The 18383-nt window shown below is 39.3% G+C and overlaps 1 protein-coding gene across 1 annotated transcript in view; it reads right to left on the minus strand.

Annotated features, from left to right (window-relative positions):
* LOC142317269 (uncharacterized) overlaps nt 1-18383 on the minus strand; it is a 95165-nt gene that overhangs the window by 17682 nt on the left and 59100 nt on the right. The window lies entirely within an intron of this gene.

Here is an 18383-nt window from a genome sequence, read left to right on the forward strand (position 1 = left end):
GCCATTGACTCGAATCCACCAAACGAAACCTAGCCAAACTCGCCCGAAAGGCACTATGTTCGGAGAGAATCTGTGTGATATACCGATTGGAGGAGACCCATCTAATCGCACCTAAATTATACACTATAGGAATTATACCATGTGTGTAGCGACCTTTTTTTTATTTTTTTTATTTTTTATTTTTTATTTTTTATTTTTTTATTTTTTTCTTCCCCTACTCTCCCCGACCGGATATCCATTTAAGTATAATCAGTCGGGGAGAGTGTCCTTTTACTCTAAGGGAGTGTCCCCCGCCCACCGGTTGTACACCCGGCACGGCAGGTTAGCTCCCCCGGTCTCGGATCTTTAATTTTATTTTATTCGCCTGCCTCTAATCCCCCGCCTCGGCGACGGGGTATGGCTACGCCACCTCCCATCCCCTCAGCAGGGAACCGGGTCTCGGTCATTATGTCTTTGCCTCTAATCAGCGGTACCGCCCCCACTAAGCACCGAGGCACCCGCAGGAGCAGCAACGCCAACCGGGACTCGATCTTTTATTTGTCCCACACTCCCCAGGAGTTCCCCCCCTTCTCAGGAACCCGCACACCACGGCGTACGGGCCCTCCACGGAGGGACTGTCCTCCCAACCCTAATTTCACAAACCCCTTCTTCTGTCCTCTTCTTCCTTGGTGCGTAAGATTTCCCCGGCAAACCTACGGAACCAATCCCAGTTATCGTCACTATAGACCATCCAATTTAAGAGGTTTTCAGGTGTAAGTCCGTTGTCCGAAATTTCTCTTCTATTTGGAGCCCATCTTGGGCATACAAACACAGTGTGTTCCGCATCATCAGTCTCTGGGCAGTACACACATTGTGGGGTAGGTCTTTTTCCAATTCTAAACAGATAATGGCCGAACGAGCCATGCCCCGTCAACAGTTGTGTCGTATAAAAATCTATATTACCTATTCTATTACTAGTCCACATATTTATGTTGGGGATTAGTCGCCTGGTCCAATCCCCAACTCTAGAGTGTGTCCATGTATCCTGCCACTCTTGATCAATTAGCCGTTCAATCTCATCTTTGGACATACCCCTATATCTAAATGTTCTTTGTTTAATTTGTAAATCAATGGGTAGAACCTTCGTTAGTATACACAACGCGTCGTATGACACTGTTCTGTATCCCGCGGCTACACGCAGTAAAGCAAGCCTGTGTACTCTTTTTAATTTTGTTTTGTTTCTCTGAATATTCATTGTATCTCCCCATATCGGGGCCGCATATAAAATTGCTGGCGTGGTAGCCGCAGTTATCAGTCTCCTTATTACCATTTTCGGTGTACCATGGTTCTGGAAAAGAGTCCTCAATGCCTTAATCAAAGGGGTGACCTTGTTACAAATCATCTCTACGTGTTTGCTAAATCTTAGGCTTTTATCCAAAAGAACCCCTAAATACTTTGCTTCTTTGACCTCCTTAATTCTCTCTCCTCTAATGTTTATATTGAGGTTTCTAATAGGTCTTCTACCTGAAAACACCAAACAACAGGATTTGTTAGGGGATATCTGTAGCATGCTTCCTACCAGCCATTCATCAATTATTCGTAACGGCTGATTTGCTTTATCCTCTAGGTTATTAACTTCTCTGTCTTCTACTAGGATAGCAATGTCATCAGCATATCCAACAACAACAACCCCCTCGGGATAATCTAATCTAAAAATTTTGTCATAAAAAATATTCCACAGTATAGGCCCAAGGACTGATCCTTGTGGAACTCCTCCAAATATCTCAAATGTGGATTTTCCTTCTAACGTTTTAACCTCAATGAATCTATGGTAAAGGTATTGATTAATTTGGTTGACTAGATAATCACTTATATTCATGGCTTGTAATGCTGCGATAATGGCTCTCCAAGGAACAGATCCAAAAGCATTTTTTATATCCAACATTATAATAAGTGGGATTTTCCTAGTTCTCCACGTGCCGTTTCTACTATTTAATGCCCAGGTCTTAACTTTGTCGATCGCGTTTATCGTAGACCGGCCTTTTCTAAAACCATATTGCTCCGCATGTAAACAACCTTTTTCCTCGATTTCTTCTCTGAGTCGGGTTTCTAGTAATCTTTCGACTACCTTACCCATGCTATTTATTAGTGTGATTGGTCTGTATCCTACTTGTTCTTGATTTGGTCCTATTTTAGGAATGAAAACAGTTCTGGCTTCTTTCCAACAATTGGGGAAGTTACGGTTTTGTAAGCCATAACTTGCAACATCCACTAATTCCCAGGGTATGATCCTGGCAAGGTCTTTAATGATGGCGGCAGGTATGCCATCCGGTCCTGGACTTTTTTTCTTTTTTTAATTTCATGATGGCTTCCAAAACCTCCTTTTGAGTGAACCTGCCAGCCTGACACTCAATTACCTCTCTATTGAGATCTTCTATTCTGGGAAATAGCAATTTAACCTGTCGTGCCGACATTTCAGCACTCAATGTCAGCACGTATCTTCCCAGGCGTTTGGTCACTATCCTAAATGCCTTTCCCCAGGGATCTTCGTTAAGCTCTTCACACAACTCCAGCCATTTCTTTTTTTTAGCTTGTTTGATAAGGAAGTTAAGTATTTTCCTAGCTTGTCTGTATTGCTCTATCGCAAGACGACCTTCTTCTTCCATTCTATTTCTAGCGCGTAATCTCTGAGCTGCTCTTTTGTATCGTTGCATGATTCTTCTCTGCTCTTCTATCTCTGCAGACCACCAATAAACCGGGTGATATTTATTGTTACTCGGCGGTATGTTAGCTATCTCCTCTTTAATTATATTCTGGAACGCCTCAGGAGTTATTTGTGGACAATTTTTGATTCTGTTTGCTGCGTTGTTGGTAACGCGGTGAATCTGTTGTTCTGTCATTCTACTGAAGATGTTTAACTGTCTTCTTCCTGGTGGGTACTCTCTAAGGGTGACTAAAATGGCCCTATGGTCACTAGCAGTTTCTTCGTTAAGGACCTCGAAGTCGATTGAGTCAGTACGGATCCTACTGTCGATTATAACCAAATCAATTATCGAATTATGTCCTCTTGCGCTATAAGTGGCGGTCCCGTCGTTAACACAATTCGCGCCATTAGCCTCAAGCAGTTCCACTAGTATTCTTCCTCTAATATTCGTGTAGGCCGCACCAGCTAGCGCTGTCTTACAATTGAAATCGCCTAGGACAAGCGTTCTCTTACAGGAGCGCGTCATGACTTGCTGTAAGTCAAAAAGTCTATTTTTAAAGGCTTCCGTAGTACAATTAGGAGTAATGTAAATTCCTATTATTATTATATTGCTTAACTCTACGGCTACCATACCATCACCCCTATGATACAGGTTGTAGTCCACATTGCCAGCAATCCTTCTGGTGTCCACATCCCCATTCCTGTCAGTCACCCAATGTCCCCTGGCCGCCAAGTACACATTTGGTTCCGTGGCCACCAAGAAGTCGGCATCGTACCTTGTTGCAATCTCCTCAGACAGGTCACAAGACAAGCGACTTCTATTATTATTAATTAGTATTACTTTAGTCATGACCTTTGTTACAGCACGGGTTCCCGGTCCTATGTGAAGTGGCTCCACAGTCCAGGCATATGGTCGCCTCCTTGCAATCTTTAATTACATGGCCGGGTTTACCACAGTTGAAGCAGAGGTTTGAACGGTCCTGGCCTCTGCACTCTCTTCTGCTGTGACCGACATCCCAACATCGATGACATTTCTCTATATCCGTCCGGATGTAGGCCCTGCAACTCACCCACCCTACTCTCAGCCTTGCTGCAATTAATTTCGTTGCATTCCTTTGACTTGTGACCACCGTGGCATTTTTTGTGTTTCCAAATGCCTCCCTTAGTGATGTGACCTGAAAGTTTTCTCCTTGTCTTAGTACCTTCTCTACCGCTTCCCTGATCTCTCGCTCAGTAGTGTCGCCTAGCATGTCTTTTACATGAACAACTGTTCTACGGTCTCCTCTTGTTCTTATATCCACCTGGAGATCCTCTGCTCTGTTCTTCAGCAGGGAGGAAAACTCCCCCGCCTTCTGCGCCCCACTAATTCGGACCTCTAGTTGTTGATCCCTTCCCTGTTTAATTGACAGTATTTCGCCGGCCTCCTCAACCTTAACCTTTTCTTTCATGGTTTTCAACAGATCGGCATAAGATTTACCGGGGGCCCTTACTACGACCGTTTTACTTTCAACGACCGGGGGGGTTCCCCTTCTTGTTGATACCGACCTCGACCTTGCCCTCCCTTGTTCGCTCAGGCTGGGGAGTAACATCCTCGGCAAGGTCTTACCCTTCCTCATCATGTATATTACTATTTTCCTCACTATGATGCCCGCTGGACCACTGGGAACCACAAAGACAACTGACTCCAGCTTACCTACAGCTCTTCGTAAGGCCTTTATAATATTAGAGGCCATTATCTTATCTCCTTCTCTAGAATCATAGATTACCGTGTACCTAGTTCCGGTATTTGTGATCTTTCCATCTTCGAGGATGGTGGAGTCTTGTAAGATCATTGCCCCAGGTGCCGTCCCAGCATACCGGCTGGATGGCTTTAATCCATTTAAATCGATGAAAAAACAGCTGTCATCTCCTGGTCTTAGATCTTTCTCCTGGGTCAGCCTGTTCATTACCCAGGTTGACCATCGTGTGGGTAATCTGTCTATCAGTTGTTCATCTGTCAGCTCTACATCTAGAATATCTGACATCTCGTTCCTGCCATGACTTTCGGTTTGCGTACTTTGGTCAACTGTGTCTGGAGTCTCATCATTTATTCGTTGTAAATCTTTATAAATTTCTGTCAGCTCCCTCTCATGAGCCTTGATTGCCGTTACACTGGCCTTGCCAATTAGTTGCCTAAGCTGTAATAGTGCATTACCCAGCCTGTACGTAACCTCCTTCAAATTAAGGGGGGCCTCCTCTTCTTCTGATGAGCCTGCTCTCGGCCGCTTGGCGGTTCTCCCCTCTACTGTCTTCCACTTTGCTTTTCCTTGATTTAATCCTGCAATGTACATGTCTTCTGAGACTTCAGAAACACCATCCCTCTTTCCGGCAGTTCCCCTCGAGAGCCCAGCCTCTGGAGAGGCCTTATCTTCTATTGGAAGCGAGCTTCGTCTTCTCATGACTCGGATTCGAAATCAGGGGTTGATTCCGAGTCCTATGATACCCCACACGGGCGGGTACCCCCAAAAAATTTGGGGGGGGAAGTAAAATGTGTGTGTCCAAATCCGGGGTCAAAAATTTTGGGGGGTGGTCAAAATATGAGGGGGGGTCAGAAGGTCAGAAATCTTTGGTTTCGGATAGATATTTGGGAATTTTGGTTCTATGGTAAAAACTATAGGAGATATGGTGGATAGGAGTTTGCCCGTGTAAAGTATCGCAAACACTTAGAAAAATTACTACTAGTACACCGTAAAACTTCTGAAAATTTTACAAGTCCTAGTTTACTTGTATTTCAATGACGTCACGAACAAGCCAGAGCTTGTCGCTTGACTTGCAAAATTTGTCTCTGAGCAACCGAAATTAATTAAATTAATTCCAATATCAAAAGCTTATCACTTGAATAATAATAAACAATATTATCAGTCGATGCCAGTTACAATTGTCTATGCCTTCCACTACAGATAAGCTACACCCGAACTGAAAACAACTCAAGGTACACCACTACTAACACACACTAACCACTGCGACCAGCAGTCAACTATGAACCTTATTGCCAATAGCTATAAGGCTACTCAGATAAAAAATTCAATAAAAAGGTCAGTCTGCAACCAAAAATCACCAAATTATAGTTGCGGACTGACCTTTATATTGAATTTTTTATCTGAGTAGCCTTATAGCTATTGGCAATAAGGTTCATAGTTGACTGCTGGTCGCAGTGGTTAGTGTGTGTTAGTAGTGGTGTACCTTGAGTTGTTTTCAATTCGGGTGTAGCTTATCTGTAGTGGAAGGCATAGACAATTGTAACTGGCATCGACTGATAATATTGTTTATTATTATTCAAGTGATAAGCTTTTGATATTGGAATTAATTTATGTGTGTAGCGACCTGTGGAATGTGTGTAGCGACCTGTGGAGGATTAGCCCCACCTGACTTGCCCAATCTCCTGTTTTCGTTCTGACGTCAATAGGTTATTTACCTTGGAAATGTAGCGTTCCTTACACTCATTAGCCAAAATATCTACTGGTTTGACTCCTCCTATAACACAAACTTCCTCCTCCGAGACTGTTCTGGAACCGGCTATAAAAGCCAGCAAGAGGAGTCGTTGGGCACGTGGCAAAATGTTTGCGCAATACCTAAAAACCATGGGATGAGCCCAAACAGGCGCAGCATACAGCATAATATCTTCGCTGACACCTTTGTAAAGGATACGCATAGTACAGAAATTCAACCTCCAATCTGGATAAATAACTGTACGGATTCCATAAAAAGTATCAGCAGCCTTTTTTTCAGCATACTGTAGATGTCCCTTGAATCAAAAATTCTTATCTAGAATATCACCCAGATATTTTTGAGTCGTAACGTACTGAATGGGAAGACCAGCCATCCGAACCCGGATTCGCCGCGAAGCACAGCCAATCGGCCCTTAAGCAACATCTTTGTGTTATTCTCTGGGCTGAAAATCATCTTATGCTGGAGATCCCATAGAGTGACTCACAAGCACGAGCAGCTCGGAATTCTACCTCGTTAGCGAACCCCTTCAATCAGTAGCAGCGCGTTGTCAGCATAAGCGATGACACGACAACCACATGGCAACCTTAAACGCAACATCGAATCAAATTCTATGATCCAGTGAAGGGGACTCAGAACACTGCCCTGAGGGCATGCTTTAGTTAAGGCGCCATCACCATCACGCAAAGCAACGGTCCGATGGTTGAAATAACTTTAGAGCACTTCTAGTTAATTTCGTTTACACTTACGCTTCTTCATCTTAAACAGAGCAGAGGGCTACCATAAGTTGCTAAATGCTCCGGATATGTCCAAAAAAATCCGTAATACGTATTTACATGGACTAGAGGAAGCTATATCCATCAACTTTAGTACGGCATCCTCAGTGCTCTTGCCCAGTCGGAAACGATATTGGCTGTTCATTAGCAAATGATCAGTGGCCAATTTAACATTCATAAGAAAATATTGGACCTTCTCAAAAATCTCTCCAATCACGGGTAAGAGGGTTAGTGGGCGACAAGAAGACCTAACAGTAGGATCTTTGTCGCCAACTTTGAACAACAACACCACGCTTCCAACACGCCGGAAAGTGGCCTGCGAAGAGCAACCTATTATGGTAGAGGACTAAGGACCTCTGGAAGCGCTCGGACGAGGAGCTCCACAGTTATACAATCATATTTGGGGGTCTTGTGCCGTGCCATGCAACACTTCCGCCTCAGTGATCTCAGAAGATTGTATGTCGGTTTCGAAATTGCGACAACCCTCCGGACACGCCAGTAGTAGGAAACCTCACCCACCATATTGTTATCCGGGAGCAAATCATTCAGAAAAATATTAAGGACACGTTCCTTATCAATTACCACACCCTCGCAGGTTGACAAAGCTGACAGGAGGACATCTTTCCTGCGCTTATGTCCAAGGGCTCTATACACAACGCCCCAAGAATCTCTATTCCCTTGCTCTTGAAGGGAGGAGCGCTAGGAGTTACGCTTGGAGGAAATAGTGCTATGAAAATACCTAGCCCTCGCTCTGAGCGATGACACGACAACCATTATATAATCATGATGATTATATCATGGATATATTGCAGCTCATGGATGAACGTAGAATATATAAGAATGCTAGTAATAGAGATCGTAAAGGATTTATCAACAATTAAGAAATACTATAAACAGGAATTGCAAACTAGCGAAAGAAGAATAGATTAAACAAAAGTGTTCAGAAGTGGAAAGATAAATAAACATTGGTAAAATAGACGGAGCATACAGGAAAGTTAAGAAAAAATTTGGGTTACATAAATTATATCTGCAGTTTGGGCTGCAGGCCGATCGGGATCACCATCTCGTTGCGCAGCCTTTCTGACTCGTTTCACAGACCGCTTCATTGCTGTCAAATACCGAGACCAACAACCAGATATATGTTCCAGGACTGTGCCTCTAGGATTGGCGGCTTCAGCCGCTGCCACCACCGCAGAAGTGAAATTTTCTACTATGACATCTAATGTCGGTCAAGGTCAAGAGAAAAAATCTCCAGTCTGGACTCCAACAAAGAGGAGAATTTCGGCCAGTCCCCCTCCCTGGCGGACTGGCCTCTGAAAGAGTACAGGGAGGCCAGCTCTTTCGGTATTTGTTAACGGAGTACTTCAGGACGATTTAAACGGCCATATCAACATCACTCAGTCTTCTGAGTACTGCGAGCTGAAAGCAATGGAAAACTGCAACTGCTGTTTTTTCCAAGAAAATGTAGCTTTCTGCATTTTCGTATAACAAAGATGGATGGCGCGTACCTTGGTAAAATATTCCGCAGGTAAACAAGTCCCCTGTTCGGAAAATTAAAAAATAACATTCTACGAGTCGGAAGGTGGAATGTTAGAAGTCTAAAAAAGGTTGGTAGGTTAGAAAATTTAATGATGGTAATGGATAGGATAAATGTAGATGTACTAGGAATTAGCAAGTTTCGGTGCGAAGAGGAAAACGACTTTAGGTCAGGGGATTTTAAAATAATTAACTCAGTCTCAAATACAAAGCAGGCAGGAATAGATTTCTTATGAAGAAAAGGCAAGTAGATAGGGCAGAGAGTAGAGCATTTCAAAATGCATAACGATAGAATCATTGTAACAAGGATAAAATCAAAACCTAAACCGACAACGATTGTTAACGACTATGTGCGTACAAGCGCTCATGATGATGAGGTAGAGTGTGAATACGAGGAATTAGACGAAGCAATTAAACACATAAAAGGGACGCCTTCAACTATTTAATAATAGTTGAAGATTGAAATTCAAGCACTGGAAAAGGCAAGGAAGGAAATATAGTGGGTGAATACGGGCTGGGCAAAAGGAATGAAAGAGGGGACCGATTCATTGAGCTTTACATGAAGTATAATTTAGTAATTGCCATCACCCAGTTTGCAAATCATAATAGAAGATTATACACATGGAAAAATCTAGGTGATACTTCAAGGTATGAGATAGATTATATCATGTTTAAGCCAAGAATTAAAAATCAACTCGTCGACTACAAAACTTACCCTGGAGCAGACATTTCAGAGGATATATTGCACCTCATGGATGAACATAGAAAATATAAGAATGCTAGTAATGGAGATCGTAAAGGAAGTATTGACAATTGTTTTGTTTTTTCACTAAATGAACACACACAATAGTGGACTGTATAACATTTTTATTGTAATGTATACTAAGACATTGTAATACTATGTAACATTTAAATATTTAAAATATTGTAACATTTTAACACTATGAATGCTTAAAACGGCACACACATCTGTCTTTCACAATATCTCACCACGCACTGAACTACGCACTAAAGAATCCCCACTACCTCACACTCACACATCAACATACATCAGCACACAACAAACACGAACGATACCAAACATACCCCCCACCTTGAATGGCCACCTTCAAATGATAAAAAAAAATGTAAATTTGTATGGTAGTCTATTCTTGAAGTGGTAATTGACAGTCTAGTAATAGCTCTTTTAAGAACACTATTTGCAGTTCTAACTGTTGCAACCCTGACACATCCGTCCTTCCCTGGATGAAGTTGAAGTATGCGTCCCATGTTCCATCTAAGTGGGGTTAAGTTATCCTCCTTAATTATGACCAGATTGCCAACTAACAATTTTTTAGATGGAGATTGCCACTTTACTCTCTGCTGAAGGCCAGTGATATATTCTTTTGACCATTTGGACCAAAAATGTTGAAGATGCCGCTGCACCACCTGCCATCTGTTGAGTCGGTTCATTGATGTTGATTGTAGATCTGGCTCTACGGGAGAAGTTATTACATCGCCAATTAAGAAGTGTCCAGGAGTTAATGGAAGTAAATCATTGGGATCACTGGATAACGGATAAATAGGACGGGAGTTTAAACATGCTTCTATCATGGTTAGTATAGTGTACATTTCTTCATATGTGAGGGTAGCATTGCCTATGATTCTTCTCAGGTGGAATTTTAGGGACTTCACAGCAGCTTCCCATAATCCACCGAAATGGGGTGCTCATGGAGGTATAAAGTTCCATGTAATGTTATCTTGAACTAGCCACCTTTCTAATTTCTCCTTGTGATCATTGCTGTTAAATAAAGTTCTAAGACCCTCAAGTTCCTTGTTGGCACCAATGAAATTGGTGGCATTGTCCGAAAACTATTGAGACACCTTTCCCCGTCTTGACATAAATCTTTTAAGAGCTCCAAGGAATGACTCTGTTGTTAAATCTCCTACTACCTCTAAATGTACAGCCTTTGTTGCCATACAGACAAAAACTGCAATATACGCCTTGTCTGGAGTAATTCCCCTCCTTCTGCTTGCTCGTACCATAACTGGCCCACAATAGTCAATGCCAGTATTTAGGAATGGCCGAGTAGACTGTAAACGTTTTCTTGGAAGTTCTCCCATTAACTGGTTGCAATTTTTAGGTTTGACCTTAAAGCAGGTGACACACTCATGTACAATCTTCCTTGCAGTATTATGTCCATTCAGAGGCCAAAACCTTCTCCGAATTGACGCAAGCGATAGTTGAGGGCCAGCAAGCAGCTGCCTGATATGCTCATGTTTCATGATTAGATTGGTCAATTGATGCTTTGCAGGCAACACAATTGGATGTTGTTGAGCAAATTTTAAATCTGAAAGCCTCAACCTTCCACCAACACGGATTATGTTATCTTTGTCACAAAATGGATGTAACGTACATAAAACACTTTTGCTGGTTACTTGTAACCCCTTGCTCAGCTATCTGATTTCCTTCTCAAATCTTTCCTGTTGTGCTAATTTAATCAAACAATTTAGAGCGTTATTCAATACTGATATGAATAATGAACCATGCACACGCTCCTTCTTGTTCTTTTTACAGTTGTCAGAGAATCGTAAACAGTATGCCACCGTTCGTTGAAACATTGATAAAGATGAATATAAATTCCAAAATTCTACTTGCCTTGTGACCATAACCATCAACTTCTCCTTTTTCCATTCCAAGTTGAGCTTTGTATCGTTTTGATTCAATTCTGACTGAGGCCAATTATCTTTATTTTTGGAAAGCCAAGTTGGGCCCTTCCACCACATTACTGCATCAGCAATTTTTCCTGTGCTTAGCCCTCGTGAAACATAATCTGCTGAATTATCTTCACTTCTCACATGTCTCCATTCACAATGACCGGTTAATTCACTGATTTGAGCCACTCTAACTGCTACGAAAGTTTTCCACTGCTTAAATAAAGATTTTATCCATGCTAAAGCCACTGTCGAGACTGACCAGAGAAAACACTTAGGTGTTGAAGTCAATTTGAGTGCTGAGATTATCCTTGTGACCAGTTGAGATAACAGGACCGCTCCACACAATTCCAGTCGTGGTAAGGACACTTGTCTTATAGGTGCCACACGTGATTTTGCACAAATTAATTCAGTGGAGATACTACCATCAGCTAACTCACATCGCAAATAAATGCATGGGCCGTAAGCCACAGTAGAGGTATCACAAAACCCATGAATCTGTATGTTTGTCGCATTGTCTGCACAAACCTTACGAGGTATACGCAACAATTCGAGTAATGATAATTTGGACACAAAATTGTTCCAAGATAATTGCAGTTGATCTGATAGTGAATTATCCTATCTAACCTTCAGCTCCCAAAGTCGCTGCATGAAAGCCTTTGCGTTCACTATTACTGGTGCTAACAGTCCCAATGGATCAAACAACGAAGCTGTTCTTCCAAGCACATTTCTTTTGGTAATTAATGGCTGCACATATACCTTAGTCATAAACATGAAATTGTCACCTTCTGCATCCCACATGATACCTAACATCTTAATAGGCTGAGATTCATCTGCCCAAGGACCAATGAAATGCTGTTGTTTATGCTTCTCGGGTATATTATCTAACAGTTGTGGATGATTTCCACACCATTTCCTTAAATGAAATCCTGCACCTTGTAGCATTGTGATAAGTTCATGTTGAATCCTTCTTGCCTCTTCTATTGAATCCGCACCTGAGAGCAGATCATCCACATAAAAATCAGATTGAAGCACTTGTGATGCCCTTGGATATTTTATCTTTTCAATTGTTGCCAATTGTTGTAAGCACCTGGTTGCAAAATATGAAACCGCTGCTGTTCTATATGTGACGGTCATTAGTTGATATGTTTGTATCGGTTCATTTGAATCTACTCGCCACACAATTCTTTGAAAATCAACATTATTTTCACTCACTCTTATCTGCCGATACATTTTCTCTATGTCGGATGTGAAGACAAATTGATGCTTCCTGAATCTCAGTAATATGTCAAATAATTCATCCTGCACTGTTGGTCCTACCAACCGGATGTCGTTTAATGAGACTCCACTTGAAGTCTTGCAGCTTCCATCGTAAACAACACAGAGTTTGTTGGTTGAACTAGATTCATTTATTACAGCGTGATGCGGTAAATAAAATTACGAAACGAGCTGTTGATTTTTTGCACCTTCAGACAACAATCTCATATGACCTAACTTCACGTATTCCTTCATGAATTCACTATATTTTTTCTTTAGTTCGACTTTATGATTGAATCGTCGTTTTAAAGCCTTCAATCGACGCACTGCTGTTTCTCGCCCGTTGCCTAACTTTTCTAGTGTTTCAATTTGCAAGCTTACAACAAATCTGACATCTGCATCACGACTGAGTGTTCTTACAAAATGGTTTTCACATTCAATTTCAGCATTTGATCGGAAACGATTGACAGTGTGATCAATCTCTTCTACCTTCAAAAATTGTTACAACATACTGCTGCACCAGCCACCTAATTTGTCTTGATCTTTCCCGACAGGATCCACCCGAACACAGTATTTTGAAATACTAATGCTGTTCCAGTCGGTTTGATTCTTTCATCACATAATAGATTGAAGAAATGTTCTGCTCCAATAAGGAGATCAATGTCGGATGACTTATGAAATTCTGGGTAGGCTAATTGCAAATTTGATGGAATTTTAATCTCATCTTTAACAATTGAAAATGTTGGAATTGGTTGGTTTATTGATTTTAAAACTATGCAATTAATAGTTATTGAAAAAGGAGTTACCCGCGATTTAATTTTACATTGAGTACACTGTGTCGTTTGTGTGGTGGAACAAGCCACTCCACTTACTGCAATATTACTCCTACTCTGTGTCAACCCTAACATTTTTACAAATTTTTCTCTTATAAAATTGCTTTGGCTCCCTGAATCTAAAAGAACTCTACATAAATGAGGAGCACCTCGTTTGTCAACAATTCCCACTACTGCTGTGGATAATAGCACAGCAATATTTACTTGATTTGAATTCCAATGAGCCACAGTTGTAGGTTGAACCTTGCCATTGGTTGCCTCACCCCCTTGTATATCGCCACTTGAGTGGTTACCTGACATTTTTACCTTACCAAGTATCTGTGACTGCGGAAAGTGCAATAGTGTTGTGCTTTACAATTGAAACACAATTTCAATCTTTTCACCTCTTTTTCCTTAGCTGCCGCTGATGAAGATAAGTACTTCTCACACGAATAAATAGGATGGAATTTTTCACACAATGCACATTTGTTTAAAGAGGATACATAATTTACTGACAAATTTTTATAATTATTTGATGACTTAAATCTACCATGATCGAAACTAGGCGTAGTCTGAGAACGTTTCACTATGTTTTTATCTTCCATTGCTTCTAACACCTGACATTTTTGTTCCAAAAAATTTATTAACTCAGCTAATGTAGGAATCTCATTGCTTCTATTTGATGCCTCCCACTCACAAAAAGTTGTATTGTCTAGCTGTTTAGTCATTAAATGAACCATTGCAGTATCCCAGTGCTTAATGGGTTGGCCTAAACCTTGAAGTGCCCTAATATGTTTTTGGGTATTATCTATTAGGTGTCGAAAACTATTTGCAGTCGCTTTCTCAATTTTTTTCCTGGTTAAACAAAGCTTTCATGTGTTTATTGACTAAGTATCGTTTGTTTTCGTATCTGGATTTTAAAAGCTCCCACGCTATTTTATAATTGTTCGATGTCTCTTCTAAAGCTAAAAGTATCGAAGATGCTTCACCTTTTAATGCCGATTTAAGATACTGTAATTTTTGTACCCGTGAGAGTAAAAGATTTTCATCAATAACTGATGAGAACGTACTTGAAAAAGAGGCCCACTCATCCTATTGACCATGGAAAACGTGAAGGTTAATTGGAGCGAGTTTTACCGGGCATGATGCTTCCACACATTCACTAAAAGATTGTGTACTCAATTTAACTGAATTTTGATCTATAAACAATTGAACATCTTCAACTAATCTGAAATATCTGTTTTCGAAATCTAGTGACCTTGGCTTTGAGTGTTCCAAGATCCCTTCTTAATTGCACCAGATCTGACATTTTTTTATTTTTTACGCACACTATACTAACCAAGAAAGAAAACAATCATGAATGTGAATTAAATAGAATGCAAAAAGGAATATAAAGTAAGAATGTAAGAAAATCATAGGAATAATTTTAAATAAAACGATAACATGGAATAATAAATAAATTGGTGATGAAAATAACTTAGAATTAGCAACTTATCTCTCCGACTGCTAACTGATAAGCCTGCACGCCATCTAAAAGTCTGCATACTAATCACATTACTACAGCCGATTACGCATCGACAGACGACAGACGAACGCGAACCCACGTCTTGTTATAACTTATAAGACGGTATAATTTATACCGTATTTATTTGTTATAATTTATAAGACGGCACACATCCGTCTTTCACAATATCTCACCACGCACTGAACTACGCATGAAAGAATCCCCACTACCTCACATTCACACATCAACATACATCAGCACGCAACAAACACGAACAATACCAAACTACAATTAAGAAATACTAAGAACAGGAAGTGCAAACTAGCGAAAGAAGAATAGATTAAAGAAAAGTGTTCAGAAGTTGAAAGATAAATGATCACTGGTAAAATAGATGGAGCATACAGGAAAGTTAAGAAACATTTTGGGGTACATAAATTAAAATCTAATAACTTGTTAAACAAAGTGATACACCGATTTATAGTACAAAAGGAAAAGTCGATAGGTGGGTGGAATATATTGAAGAGTAATACGGAGGAAATGAATTAGAAAATGGTGTTATAGAGAAAGAAGAGGAAGTCGAAGGGAATGAAAGGGGAGAAACAATACTGAGATCTGAATTTAACAGTTCATTAAAAGATTTGAATGGCAGAAAGGCTCCTGGAATAAACGAAATCTACTGCTTCCTCACCTGCACTGCAGAATTACTTCGCAGTGCAGGTGAGGAAGCAGTAGCTAGATTATACAAACTGGTGTGTAATAATTACGAAGAAGGGGAAGTTCCGTCAGACTTCAAAAAGAGTGTAATTGTCATGATATCAAAGAAAGCAGGAGCAGATAAATGTGAAAGATACATAACAATTAGCTTAATCAAAAATCTTAACTATAATTCTGTACAGAATAATTGTGAGGAGAGTGGAAGAAGTGTTATGAGAAGACCAATCTGATTTAAGGAAAAGTATAGGGACAAGGAAAGAAATTTTAGCGCTCATATTAATAGTACAAGGAAGATTAAAGAAAAGCAAACCAACATTCTTGGCATTTATAAACCTAGAAAAGGCATGCGACATCGCGGACTGGAAAAAATGTTCAGCATTTTAATAAAATTGGGTTCATGTTTAGAGATAGAAGACTAATTGCTCAAATTTACAGGAACCAAACAGTAGCAGTAATAAATGAAGAACATAAGAAAGAAGCCCTAATAAAAAAGGGAGTCCAACAAGCATATTTCCTCTTCCCATTACTTTTAATCTATACGAAGAATTAGCAGTTAATAATGTTAAAGAACAATTTAGATTCGGAGTAAACGTACAAGGTGAAAAGAAAAAGAAGCTACGATTTGCCGATGATATAGTAATTCATGCTGAGAGTAAAAAAGATTTAGAAGAAACAATGAACGGCATGGATGAATTTCTGAACATGAACTACCGAATGAAACAAAACGAAAGTAATGAAATTTAGCAGAAATAACGAAGATGGACCACTGAATGTAAAAATAGGAGAAGAAAAAAAGTTTATGGAGGTAGAAGAATTTTGATATTTGGGAAATAAAATTACTAGATGAACGAAGCAGGAGCGATATAAAATGCCGAATAGCACAGGTGAAACGGGCCTTCAGTCAGAAATATAATTTATTTACATCAAAAATTAATTAAAGTTCAGAAAAAGATTTTTCAAAGTATATATTTGGAGTGTATCTTTATATGGAAATGAAACTTGGACGATCGGAGTAGCTTTAGAAATATGGCGCAACAGAAGAATGTTAAAAATAAGATGGGTGGGTAAAATGACAAATGAAGAGGTGCTGCGGCAAATTGATGAAGAAAGAAACATTTGAAAAAATATAGTTAAAAGAAGAGACAGACTTATAGGCCACATAGTAAAGCATCCTGGAATAGTAGCTTTAATATTGGAGGGACAGGTAGAAGGAAAAAATCGTGCAAGCAGACACGTTTGAAATATGTAAAACAAATTTTTAGGAATGTAGGATGTAGGATGTAGCGGGTACTGAAATAATACGACTAGCACTAGATAGTGGATCTCGGACAACTGCATCAAACCACTCAAATGACTGACACAAAAAAAAAATATAGGCCTACCTATTAAAACTTCATCAAATTTAAAACATTGTAATTACTGTATATTTAACAAAATATGTAAAAATTTAGAGCTATTTTTTGTTACTTTACATAAGAAAGTACTTTTCCTTTCATTTATAATTTTGTATTGTATGAAATTCTCAAAACAATCCATATATAATGATTAGTCTTTGTTGGATATATTAAACCAAAATTAAAGAACATCACACAACATTTGCAAATAAGAAAACCATTATACAATCATCGAAAAACATGAAACAAAATGAAACATGAAACATAACCAGATTCATTAACTTCATTAAGGTGAGAAGTCAACTAATCCTTTTCAAAAATACCAAAGACAACATTATAATTAAGAAATTCGTTTTGCTACCTTTACACAAATTAAATTTTTGTGTAACAATATCAATGGAGTTTTCTTAACGAATCTTTCTTTTTCTTAATCCTGTATAGTCCCCGGGAATTACCGTTTAGGTATTATTTCAGAGGATGATATACTTGAGTGTAAATGAAGTGTAGTCTTGCACAGTCTCAGTTCGATCATATCTGAGATGTGTGGTTAACTGAAACCCAACCGCTAAAGAACACCGTTATCCAAGATTTAGTATTCAAATCCGTATAAAAGTAACTGCCTTTACTAGGACTTGAACGCTGGAACTCTCGACTTCCAAATAAGCCGATTTGGGAAGACGCCTTCACCACTAGACCAACAAGGTGGGTTTTCCCAACGAATCTGGTTAATGAAATAGACACGGTTTTTTTCATATCTGGAAAAATTTTTTTTTTTATTACATGGTTTTTCTCGTAGCAAAGTTTGAATAATGTTTCTAATGAAGTAAATATACTATCTTACTCTTTTTGAAAAATTCAAAATATTAAAATGCGAGTTCAACTCTTCAATTTTAATTCATCGAATACCATTGTTTCGTAAAGCCTTATTTTCGTACAAGAATAAAATATAGGTTTACTACTTTTTGTCTAATCCTTTTGTAAGTATAGCACCAATGATCGTTTTTTTTATAATCTGAGTCACAGATATTAATGCAATAAATACTAGGGTAAAATTTAAAAAAAAGAGGGTTTCAATTTGAAAGTTCAAATAGTTTTTGCAAGCAGCAATAAAAGTAATTTGTTATAATGTGTATTTGTAGATAGCAAGAAAGGGATTTGAAGTATCTGCAACATCTGTAAATTAAATACTTAAAGTCAATAAAAGAAGTAAAAATTCGAACACAAGCTGTCTATCGTGGCAACACCTAACATCCCTTCCTAAATCAATTTTATTATTCATTAAATTTGTTGGCATAAAAAATAGTTGATATTTAGAATCAGGGAAAATTCATTCACCGATCATCACTTTGTTTCATCAATTTTTTACTCCTTACAAAGTTTAGGGAAATTTTTTGATATAAATCAGTCGAAAACACGTACTCTTTTTCGAGAGTGCCAGAGGAACAAACAAACATTCACCAGAACTAATTGTCTTTCACCTAGCGTATAATGGTACAAACAAATCTTTATTTTGTTTAAGCCATTTCG

Source organism: Lycorma delicatula, chromosome 1, assembly GCF_047948215.1.
Source record: "Lycorma delicatula isolate Av1 chromosome 1, ASM4794821v1, whole genome shotgun sequence".
Taxonomy (NCBI): domain Eukaryota; kingdom Metazoa; phylum Arthropoda; class Insecta; order Hemiptera; family Fulgoridae; genus Lycorma; species Lycorma delicatula.